At 45.0% G+C, this 10702-nt stretch overlaps 1 long non-coding RNA gene across 1 annotated transcript in view; it reads right to left on the reverse strand.

The window, feature by feature from the left end:
• Positions 1-1637, reverse strand: part of LOC105531216 — a 5576-nt gene extending 3939 nt beyond the window's left edge. Inside the window, exon 1 of the long non-coding RNA XR_001004758.1 lies at positions 1122-1637. This is a non-coding gene — a long non-coding RNA (uncharacterized LOC105531216). The remainder of the gene's footprint in view (positions 1-1121) is intronic.
• Between the last annotated feature and the right edge of the window lie 9065 nt (positions 1638-10702).

The raw sequence follows: 10702 nt of genomic DNA on the forward strand, positions 1-10702 counted from the left end.
TATTTATTTATTCATTTTTAGTAGAGATGGGATTTACAGTTATGCATGGCTGCAGAGGCCTCCGGAAACTTACAACCATCACAGAGGGTGAAGGAGAAGCAAGGCACATCTTACATGGCAGCAGGAGAGACAGAGCAAAGAGGAAATGCCAGACACTTTTTAAACTACCATATGTCATGAGAACTCCCTCACTATCACAAGAACAGCATGGGGGAACTGCCCCCATGATCCAATCACCTCCCACCAAGTCCCTGCGTCCACACATGGGGGTCATAATTCAAGATGAGATCTGGGTGGGGACATAGAGCCAAACCATATCAACGAGATTTGGAGGGGACATCCAAACTATATCCTAGGTTCAATAAATAATACCACAGAATGCAATCAGAAAAATGCAGAGTGTTGAAACACCACAGGATAAATAATCTGGTTTCTTCAATCAAAACTAAAGGAGCCAATAGAATGCATGTGAATAAAGATGTAGGTACACATGTAGGTGATATACTCAAGGATATCAAAGGAAATTAAAGACATATTATCATCTAATTTGAATGTATACTCCTTATTCGGATCCCAATTAAAATAACTATAAGAGGCTGGGCATGGTGGCTCATGCCTGTAATCCCAGCACTTTGGGAGGTTGAGGCGGGTGGATCACGAGGTCAGGAGTTCAAGACCAGCCTGGCCAAGATGGTGAAACCCTCTCTCTACTAAAAATACAAAAATTAGCCAGGCGTGGTGGCAGGCGCCTGTGATCCCAGCTACTTGGGAGGCTGAGGCAAAGAACTGCTTGAACCCAGAAGGCAGAAATTGCAGTAAGCCGAAATCGTGCCACTGCACTCCGGCCTGGACAACAGAGTGAGACTCCGTCTCAAAAATAAATAGATAAAATAACTATAAGATAAGGATGATGATAATAATTTACAAGACAATAGGAAAACCTTGAAAACTGAATACTTTATTTGATACATTAAGGGTTACTGCTAATTTGCTCTAGGTCATATGATGTCAAGGACTGTTTGTGTTTTAAGTCATTAACATTTAGAGATGCATATGGAAATATTTGCAGAGGAAATAATAAAATGCCTGAATTTCCAAAAAAATGAGGATATGTGTCTCACCTACTAGTTAAATGGCTCCGCTAGTTGATTCTTACATTTCTCTACCACATCTTGCCTTGAGTCGACTCTAAAGACATATTTGATGAAAGACGGTAAATACCAGTAACATGTGAAAAGGGCTGCATCAAGAAAGCTGCTCTATTAATGAAATCATTAGAAAAATACGATGTACTCAGTGTACGAATTTTAGGAAATTTCCCTATTACACATGCTACTTCGAGTATGTGTGTTATTTTCAAAAACATATAAATTGAATATATAATTATTGAATGCATGTGATATATATATATTTTTTATATATATATGTTAACATCACACAGTAGACTTAACTCATGGCAAAGATTTTTTCTGAAGCATCTGCAGAAATCAGTCTTCTTTCCAGTTTCAAAAACCCCAACATGGGCAAAAGAGGATCCTTTGGATGCCGGATAGTGCATGAAGCACATTGGGTTACAGTAATTTTAATATAGTTTATATTCATAATTCACAGTGAGGAAACCTGAAAGTTGCGCCCAGCTATCAGTGAATGAAAGGTAGGGCGGGGCTGCTGTGGGGGCGGGGCCTTGTGAGCCAGTGCCTGGACTCCCACATCACAAATGGAAGGGCAGAGCGTGGAGGGAACTCAAGGCCTGATTGGTTCCTCCTAAGCGGGACGTGATCTGGTTGTCAGGGCAACCGGCCTTCAGTTAGAGCCTTCAGTTGGTGTCATTTGGTGGCCTTTCCTGGGGAGAGGTAGCAGGTGCTCAGCTCTGCAGGCGTGGGGGCAAGCGAAGGCCCCAGCTGCCTGAGAAGAGCAGAGGTGCACCATGGGGACCACGCTGACCTGTCGCATGTGCACCAAAGCCAGCCCCAGGCAGGGCTCCCACAGGGCTTCTGCGGAGCCATCCTGTGGCGCTGACATCTATGAGTGGGCGGCCAGCAAAGGCGCAGGCCCCAGCACAGAGGAGCAGAGGTGCCCGGAGCACGTTGACCCCCAATGCCAGCCCCAAGCAGGGCCAGCTGAGGGTGCTGTGTTCAGAGCCATGCTGCAGATCTGAGATCCACGAGGTGGCGGTGGGAGTAGCACCAGACTCCACTGCTTTGGAGCCTGCCCAGTCTGATTCGGGAGCCATGACTAGCAGCACATTGGCGACCCGAAGACGCCAAAAGGTAGGAGGCGACAGGTACCGCTTGGCCTTAGGAGCTCCTCTGGCCTTGCTCACCCAAGGTTCCTCCAAGAGGCATCCGCAGCCTAGGGTTCCTCCCTCCTGCCTCTAGTTCGCTTTCCTATCCCCTGGCCCAAGCAGGAGAACTTGCTCTGACTCGACTCCGCACCCCTTCTTCTTTCCTGTTGCATCCAGCCGGTTACTTTTCATTGCTCTGCCCAAATGTCCACTTCTGGGTCCTCTTCTTCTTTTCCTAGGCTGGTCAAAACTAAGTTTTCAAAATACAAAATGGATGCTACAGATTTCATTAGGGTAGAGGAAATGTCTGACAGCTCTTGTATTTAAACTTAAGTAGCCACATCGGGACTCCCAATTTCATATCTTGAGTTCTAGAGCAGAGCTCTCTCTCCTAAAGTAATGATGGACGGTTAGAAGTACTGTTTTTCATTCTAATAATAAAAAATGATTTCTTGTAGAGTCAGGGTCTCACTGTGTTGCCCAGGCTGGTCTCAAACCCTGGCCTCAAGTGATTCACCCACATTGGCCTCCCACTTTGTTGGGATGACAGGCAAGAGCCACCACACCTGGCCTTGGGAGCTGCTCCTGCTTTGTGTGTTCTGGCTGGTCTTCTGCGCAGCTGTCAGTCAGATGCTCCTGCAGCATAGTTCCAAATCTTTCCGCACAAATTCAGTGGATGCTGTGATTTTTTACGTGGACTAACTCCTTTATTTATTGCAGAGAAGCTGGACAATTCACACTTAGTAACATACAGCTTAGCAAATTTCATTTTTTGATCAATACACCTGTTAAAAGGTGATGCTTGTGGTCTAAATATGCAGATTCCTCATCATCCCCAAAGAAAAGGGAACCACTGCAAGGGAGTTTAGGATTGTTTTGAGGCAGTGCAAGCCATTGAAATTCACACATGAGGGGATAGAAAAGACAATTCACATGTTCTGATCCCTCCATGTTCTGGGTATAACTTGATGCTCTGTAACTGGCACCATTTTTGGCATCAGAGAAAACTGGATTTGAATCCCAGGTCCATCGCTCTTTATGATGTGATGGTGAATGTGGTTTTAACTTGTCTGAGCCTCAGTTTGCTCATCTATAGAAGATGTGATTGTTACGAGGCTTCCATAAGGTAAGTGTGTAAAAACCATGGCAAAATGCTTGTAATTTAAAAGAGAGGATTATGAGGCTTCTAAAAGGTAAGTGTGTAAAAGACTGGACACGATGTCTGCCATTTTGTAAATGTTCAACACGTGGACAAGGAGGGTTATCTTTCTTTTTTTTTTTTTGAGACCGCGTCTCACTTTGTCACCCAGGCTGGAGTGCAGTGGTGCGATCTCGGCTCCCTGCAACCTCCGCCTCAGGGGTTCAAGCGATTCTCCTGCCTCAGCCTCCTGAGAAGTTGGGACTACAGGTGCCCGTCACCATTCCCAGCAAATTTTTATATTTTTAATAGAGACGGTGTTTCACCATGTTGGCTGGGATGTTCTCAATGTCTTGACCTCGTCATCCATCCGCCTCAGCCTCCCAAAGTGCTGGGATTACAGGTGTGAGCCACCACACCTGACCTCTCTCATTTTTTAGACCATTAATTTTTAGACCAAGTTGATAAAATTGGGGATACTTGTATTTCTTAGACGATCAAACCAACGATCAGAAAGACTAAATAAATCACCATAGTCACAAAGCAGTTCACAATACATTTACTGGGGAATTTCTAGTTAAAAGTTGCAAAGATGATCACATTGAAAACTTTGTATTATGTGGTGGTTTTCACTTACATAATCCTCTTGGTGTTTTTGAAACCATAGCTTCTAAGTTACTCTATTAAAGTGATCATTAGAAAAATGTGATGTACTTAGTGTGTACATTTTAGAAAATTTCTTCTGTTAGTCTTGTTAATTTGATTGAACATGTGCGTTATTTTCAAAAATGTAAATGGAATATATGTTGATTGGATTTAAATGTGTATATGTGACATACGACTTGACTTTATAGAGTAGGCTTAGCTCATGGCAATGTTTTTTCTGAGAGCACCTGCAGAAATCACTCTTATTTCTAGTTTGTTAATGTTTCAGAGATTATTGGGAAAAGAGGGTTCTATGAATCTCAGACACTGTGTGAGGCAGATTTCGTTTCAGTGATTTTAGCATCATTCATCATAAGGCGATGATCCCCTAGGAGCTTATTCACAGTGAGAAACCTCAAATGTCCTAGCAGCCAGCAAGGAATGAAAAGTGGGGCGGGGCCGCTGGCAAGGCTGGGTATTGTGAGCCATGTGCCTGTGCTCTCAAGCTCCAAGTTTGTGGGGTTGCATGCAGGAGATTCTGGACTTGATTGTTTCCTGTAACCAGGATGTGGTCTGGTTGGGTGGGTAACTGGCCTTCACTTGGTGGCCTTCTGTGGGTGCCCTCACTGGTTGCCTTCAGCTAGTGCCCTAGTTGGTACCCTCAGTTGGTGCTCTTCAGTTGTCTGGCAGTGGTGGAAGGAGGATGAATCCGTTTGTGCTCTCTCCTCCCCCAGTCACAGCTCTCAGGCTTATTGCCTCCAGGCCCTTCTAAAATAAACCAGACAGGCTGGCAGCTTTTTCTTAGCAGACAAGTCAGCTCAGGGTATGGGGGTTATGCGGGGTGTGGGCTGCTAGCACAGTGCCACCTATGGCCCACAGCTGCCTGTGCCAGCCATGCTTTTGTCAGGAAGAGGCAATAGGTGTTGAACTCTGCAGACTTGGGGGCAAGCGAAGGCCCAAACTGCCCAAGAGCAGGGGTGCCCCATGTGGACCACAGTAAACTGTCACATGTGCATCAAAACCAGCCCCAGTCGGGGCCAGAAAAAGCGTTCTGCAGAGCCAGCCTGTGGCTCCGACGTCTACGAGTGTGCAGACAGTGAAGGCGCAGGCTGGGATATACAGGTGCAGAGGCGCCCGGAACATGCTATCCCCCAATGCCAGCCGCAAGCGGGGCCAGCTCAGGGTGCAGTGGGTGAAACCGTCCTGCAACTCTGAGATCCACGAGGTGATGATGGCAGTGGTGCCGGACTCCATTGCTATGGAGCCTGCCCAATCGAATTACGGAGCCAACGAGGGTCCTGACAGAAGCACACTGGCCATCAGAAGACACCCAAAGGTAGGGAGGTGACAGATGCTGCTTAAATTCAGGAGCTCCTCTGGCCGTTGCTGGCCCAAGCTTCACCCAGAAGCATCCAAAGCCTCAGTTTTCTCATCTATAAAAGATGTGATTGTTTTGAGATTTCCATAAGGTAAGTGTGTAAAAACCATGGCAAAATGCTTGTAATTTGAAACAGAGTGTTACTATGAGGCTTTTATATGGTAAGTGTGTAAAAATCTGGACACAATACCTATAATTTTTTAAAATGTTCAGTATATGAAGGAGGAGGATTATTTTTTCTCATCTAATTTTCAGAACAAGTGTATAAAATTGGTGATACTCATATTTCTTAAACAATCTAACCAATGGTCAGAAAGAATAAATAGATAACCAAGGTCACAAAGCAGTTCACAATGCATTCACTGGGTAATTTCTAGTTAGAAGTAGCAATGATTTTCACATTGAAAATTTTGTATTGTGTTGTGGTTTTCTCTTACATAATCCTCTTGGTGTTTTGAAACCATAGATTGTAAGTTGCTCTATCAAAGTGATCATTAGAAAAATGTGATGTACTTAGTGAGTAAATGTTAGAAAATTTCTTGTGTTAGTCTTGTTAATTTGAACATATGTGTTATTTTCAAAAATGTAAATCGAAGATATGTGGATTGGATATATATGTGCATATATGAAATATGACTTGACATTATAGGGTAGGCTTAGCTCATGGCAATGGTTTTTTCTGAAAGCACCTGCAGAAATCTCTCTTATTTTTAGCTTGTTAATGTTTCAGAGATTATGGGGGAAAGGGACTTTTATGAATCCCAGACACTGCGTGAGGCACATTTGGTTTCAGTGATTTTAACATCCTTCATTGTAAGGGATGATCCCTAGGAACTTCTTCACAGTGAGAAACCTGAAAGGTCCTAGCGGCCAGCAATGAATGAAAGGTGGGGCAGGGCCGATGGCAGGGCAGGGCCTTGTGAGCCATGTGCCTGTGCTCTCAAGTTCCAAGTTTGTGGGGAGGCATGCAGGGGATTCTGGACCTGATTGTTTCCTCTGATCTAGGATGCGTTCTGGTTGGCAGGGCAAGCGGCCTTCACTTGGTGGCCTTCAGTGGGTGCCCTCATTGGTTGCCATCGGTTAGTGCCCTCAGTTGGTTCCCTCAGTTGTTTCTCTTCAGTTGGTGGTCTTCAGTTGGTGGTCCTCAGTTGTTGCACAGTGGTAGAAGGAGGATGAATCCGTTTGTGCTCACTCTTCCCGCAGTCACAGCTCTCAGGCTTGTTGCATCAAGGCCCTTCTAAAATAAACCAAACATGTTGGCAGGTTTTTTTTAGCAGGCAAGTCAGCTCATGGCATGGGTGTGACACAGGGTGTGAGCTGGTGTCACAATGCCATCCCATGGCCCAGGGCTGCCAGTGCCAGCAATGCTTTTGCCAGGAAGAGGTGGAAGGTGTTTAGCTCTGTAGACTTGGGGGCAAGTGAAGGCCCAAGCTGCCCAAGGATAGCCGGGGTGCTGCATGGGGTCCACACTGAATTGTCGCATATGCACCAAAGGCAACCCCAATCAGGGCTGGCACAAGCGTTCTGCAGAGCTAACCTGTAGCTCTGATGTCTACGAGTGTGCAGACAGTGAAGACGTAGGCCACGATATACAGGTGCAGAGGCACCCAGAACATGCTATCCCCCAATGCCAGCCGCAAGGGAGGCCAGCTCAGGGTGCAGTGGGTGAAACCATCCTGCAGCTCTGAGATCCACGAGGTGATGATGGCAGTGGTGCCGGACTCCATTGCTATGGAGCCTGCCCAATCGAATTACGGAGCCAACGAGGGTCCTGACAGAAGCACACTGGCCACCAGAAGACACCCAAAGGTAGGGAGGTGACAGATGCTGCTTAAATTCAGGAGCTCCTCTGGCCGTTGCTGGCCCAAGCTTCATCCAGAAGCATCCAAAGCCTCAGTTTTCTCATCTATAAAAGACGTGATTGTTTTGAGGTTTCCATAAGGTAAGTGTGTAAAAACCATGGCAAAATGCTTGTAATTTAAAAGAGAGGGTTTCTATGAGGCTTCTATATGGTAAGTTTGTAAAAGTCTGGACAGAATACTTATAATTTTTTAAGTGTTCAGTATATGGAGGAGGATGATTATTTTTTCTCATCCAATTTTCAGAGGAAGTTTATAAAATTGGTGATACTCATATTTCTTAGACAATCTAACCAATGATCAGAAAGAATAAATAGATAACCAAGGTCACAAAGCAGTTCACAATGCATTCACTGGGTAATTTCTAGTTAGAAGTACCAATATTTCCACATTGAAAATTTTGCATTATGTTGTGGTTTTCTCTTACATAATCCTCTTGGTGTTTTGAAACCATAGATTGTAAGTTGCTCTATCAAAGTGGTCATTAGAAAAATGTGACGTACTTAGTGAGTAAATGTTAGAAAAGTTCTTGTGTTACTCTTGTTAATTTGATTGAACATGTGTATTATTTTCAAAATGTAAATCGAATATATGTGGTTTGGATATATATGTGTGTATATGAAATATGACTTGACATTTTAGAGTAAGGTTAGCTCATGGCAATGTTTTCTCTGAAAGCACCTGTAGCAATCTCTCTTGTTTCTAGTTTGTAAATGTTTCAGAGATTATGGGGCAAAAGTGATTCTATGAATCCTAGACACTGCATGAGGCAGATTTGGTTTCAGTAATTTTAGCATCGTTCATTGTAAGGGATGATCCCTAGGAACTTCCTCACAGTGAGAAACCTGAAACGTCCCAGCAGCCAGCAATGAATGAAAGGTGGGGCGGAGCCGCTGGCAGGGCAGGGCCTTGTGAGCCATGTGCCTGTGCTCTCAAGTTCCAAGTTTGTGGGGATGCCTGCAGGGGATTCTGTACCTGATTTTTTCCTCTGAACCAGGATATGGACTGGTTGGCAGGGCAACTGGCCTTCACTTGGTGGCCTTCAGTGGGTGCCCTCATTGGTTGCCTTCAGCTAGTGCCCTAGTTGGTACCCTTAGTTGGTGTCTTCTGTTGGTGGTCCTCAGTTGTTTCTCTTCAGTTGGTGGTCTTCAGTTGTTAGGCAGTGGTGGAAGGAGGATGAATCCGTTTGTGCTCTCTCCTCCCCCAGTCACAGCTCTCAGGCTTGTTGCATACAAGCCCTTCTAAAATAAACCAGACAGATTGGCAGGGTTTTTTTTAGCAGACAGGTCAGCTCAGGGTATGGGGGTGATGCGTGGTGTCAGCTGCTAGCGCATTGCCACCCCATGGCCCAGGGCTGCCTGTGCCAGCCATGCCTTTGCCAGGAAGAGTCGATATGTGGTAAGTGAAGGTCCAGCTGCCTGAGAAGAGTAGAGGTGCCCCATGTGGACCACATTAAACTGTCGCATGTGCACCAAAGGCAGCCCCAATCACGGCCAGCACAAGGGTTCTGCAGAGCCAGCCTGTGGCTCTGACATCTACAAGTGTGCAGACAGCAAAGGCACAGGCTGTGATATACAGGAGCAGAGGTGCCCTGAACACGCTGTCCCCCAATGCCAGCTGCAAGCGGGGCCAGCTCAGGGTGCAGAGGATGAAGTCGTCCTGCAGCTGTGGAATCCACGAGGTGGAGGTTGCAGTAGTGCTGGACTCCACTGCTCTCGAGCCTGCCCAGTTGAATTTGGGAGCCAGCGAGGGACCTGACGGCAGTACACTGACAACCAGAAGACACCCAAAGGTAGGGAGGCAATAGATACTGCTTAAGTTCAGAAGATCCTCTGGCTGTGTTGCCCAGTCTGGTCTTGAAGTCCTGGCCTCAACAGATCCACCCACCTTGGCCTCCCACTTTGCTGGCATGATAAGCAAGAACCACCACACCTGGCCTTTGGAGGTGCTCTAGCTGTGTGTGTTTCAACTAATCTTCCTGCACAGCTGTCAGTAAGATGCTCCTGCAGTATAGTTTCAAACCTTTCTACACAAATTCAGTGGATCCTGTGATATTTTTACATGGAAGAGCCCTTTTTTTTTATTGCAGAGAAGCTAGGCAATTCACAGTTAGTAACCTAAGGCCTAGAACATTTTGTTTCTTGATCAAAACAACTGTTTATAGATGCTTGTGGTCCAAAGATGCAGATTCCTAATCATGAAAAAGAAGTCATGGCCACTACAAGGCAACCAGGGAGGGAGTTTAGGATTGTTCTGAGGCGGTGCAAGCTGTTGAAATTCACCCATAAGAGGACAGAGAAAGGGGATCCACATGTTTTGATCCCTCCATGTGCGGGGTATAACTGGGTCTTCATTAAGGTGCACGACCTTTGGGGTCAGAGAGAACTGGATTTGAATCCCAGTTCCAACACTCATTACATCGTGATGGTGAATGAGCTTTTAAATCCTCTGAGCCTCAGTTTGTTCATCTCTAAAAGAAGGGACTCTTATGAGGCTTGTATTAGCTTAGTGTGTAAAAATCTGGGAATAATGCCTGTAATTTAAAACACGGGGTTGTGATGAGGCTTTGATAAGGTAAGTGTGTGCAAATCTGGACACAATGCCTTTAATTTTGTAATTGTTCAATATATGGAGAAGGAGGATTATTTTTCTCTCCTTTTATTTTTAGAACAAGTTTATACAGATGGCATTATTCCTATTTTTAAGATAATCAAAGGACCAATAAGTTTAAATAAGTCACCATACTCACAAAGCAGTTCACAATATACTTACTGGGTAATTGCTACTTAAAAGCAGCAATGATAACCAAACTGAAAATCTTTTATTATGTGGCAGTTTTCTCTTCCATAAGCCTCTTTATTGGTGGAAACCATAGAATCTAAGTTGCTCTGTCAAAGTGTTCATTAGAAAAATGTGATGTACTTAGTGTATACATGTTAGAAATATTTCCACTGTTAGTCTTGTTAATTTGAATATGTGTGTTTTGGATTATGAATATGAATATGTATTGATACATGAAATAAGGCTTGACATCATAATCTTAGCTCATGGCAATGTTTTCTTCTGAAAGCACCTGCCGAAAATTGTCCTTTTTGTAGATTCCAAAAAAATCAGAGGCGATGGGGCAAAGGGGGTGTTTGAACGTCAGATAGTGCATGAGGTACATTGGCATACAGTAATTTCAGCATAAGTCATATTCATAATTCACAGTGAGGAAACCTGAAAGTTGCTCCCAGCTACTAATAAATGAAAGGTGGGGTGGGGCTGCTGTGGGGGCGGGGCCTTGTGAGCCAGTGCCTGGACTCCCACATCACAAATGGAAGGGCGGAGCGTGGAGGGAACCCAAGGCCTGATTGGTTCCTCCTAAGAAGGACGCGATCTGGTTGGCAGGGCAACCG

This window comes from Mandrillus leucophaeus, unplaced genomic scaffold, assembly GCF_000951045.1.
Source record: "Mandrillus leucophaeus isolate KB7577 unplaced genomic scaffold, Mleu.le_1.0 Scaffold872, whole genome shotgun sequence".
NCBI lineage: Eukaryota > Metazoa > Chordata > Mammalia > Primates > Cercopithecidae > Mandrillus > Mandrillus leucophaeus.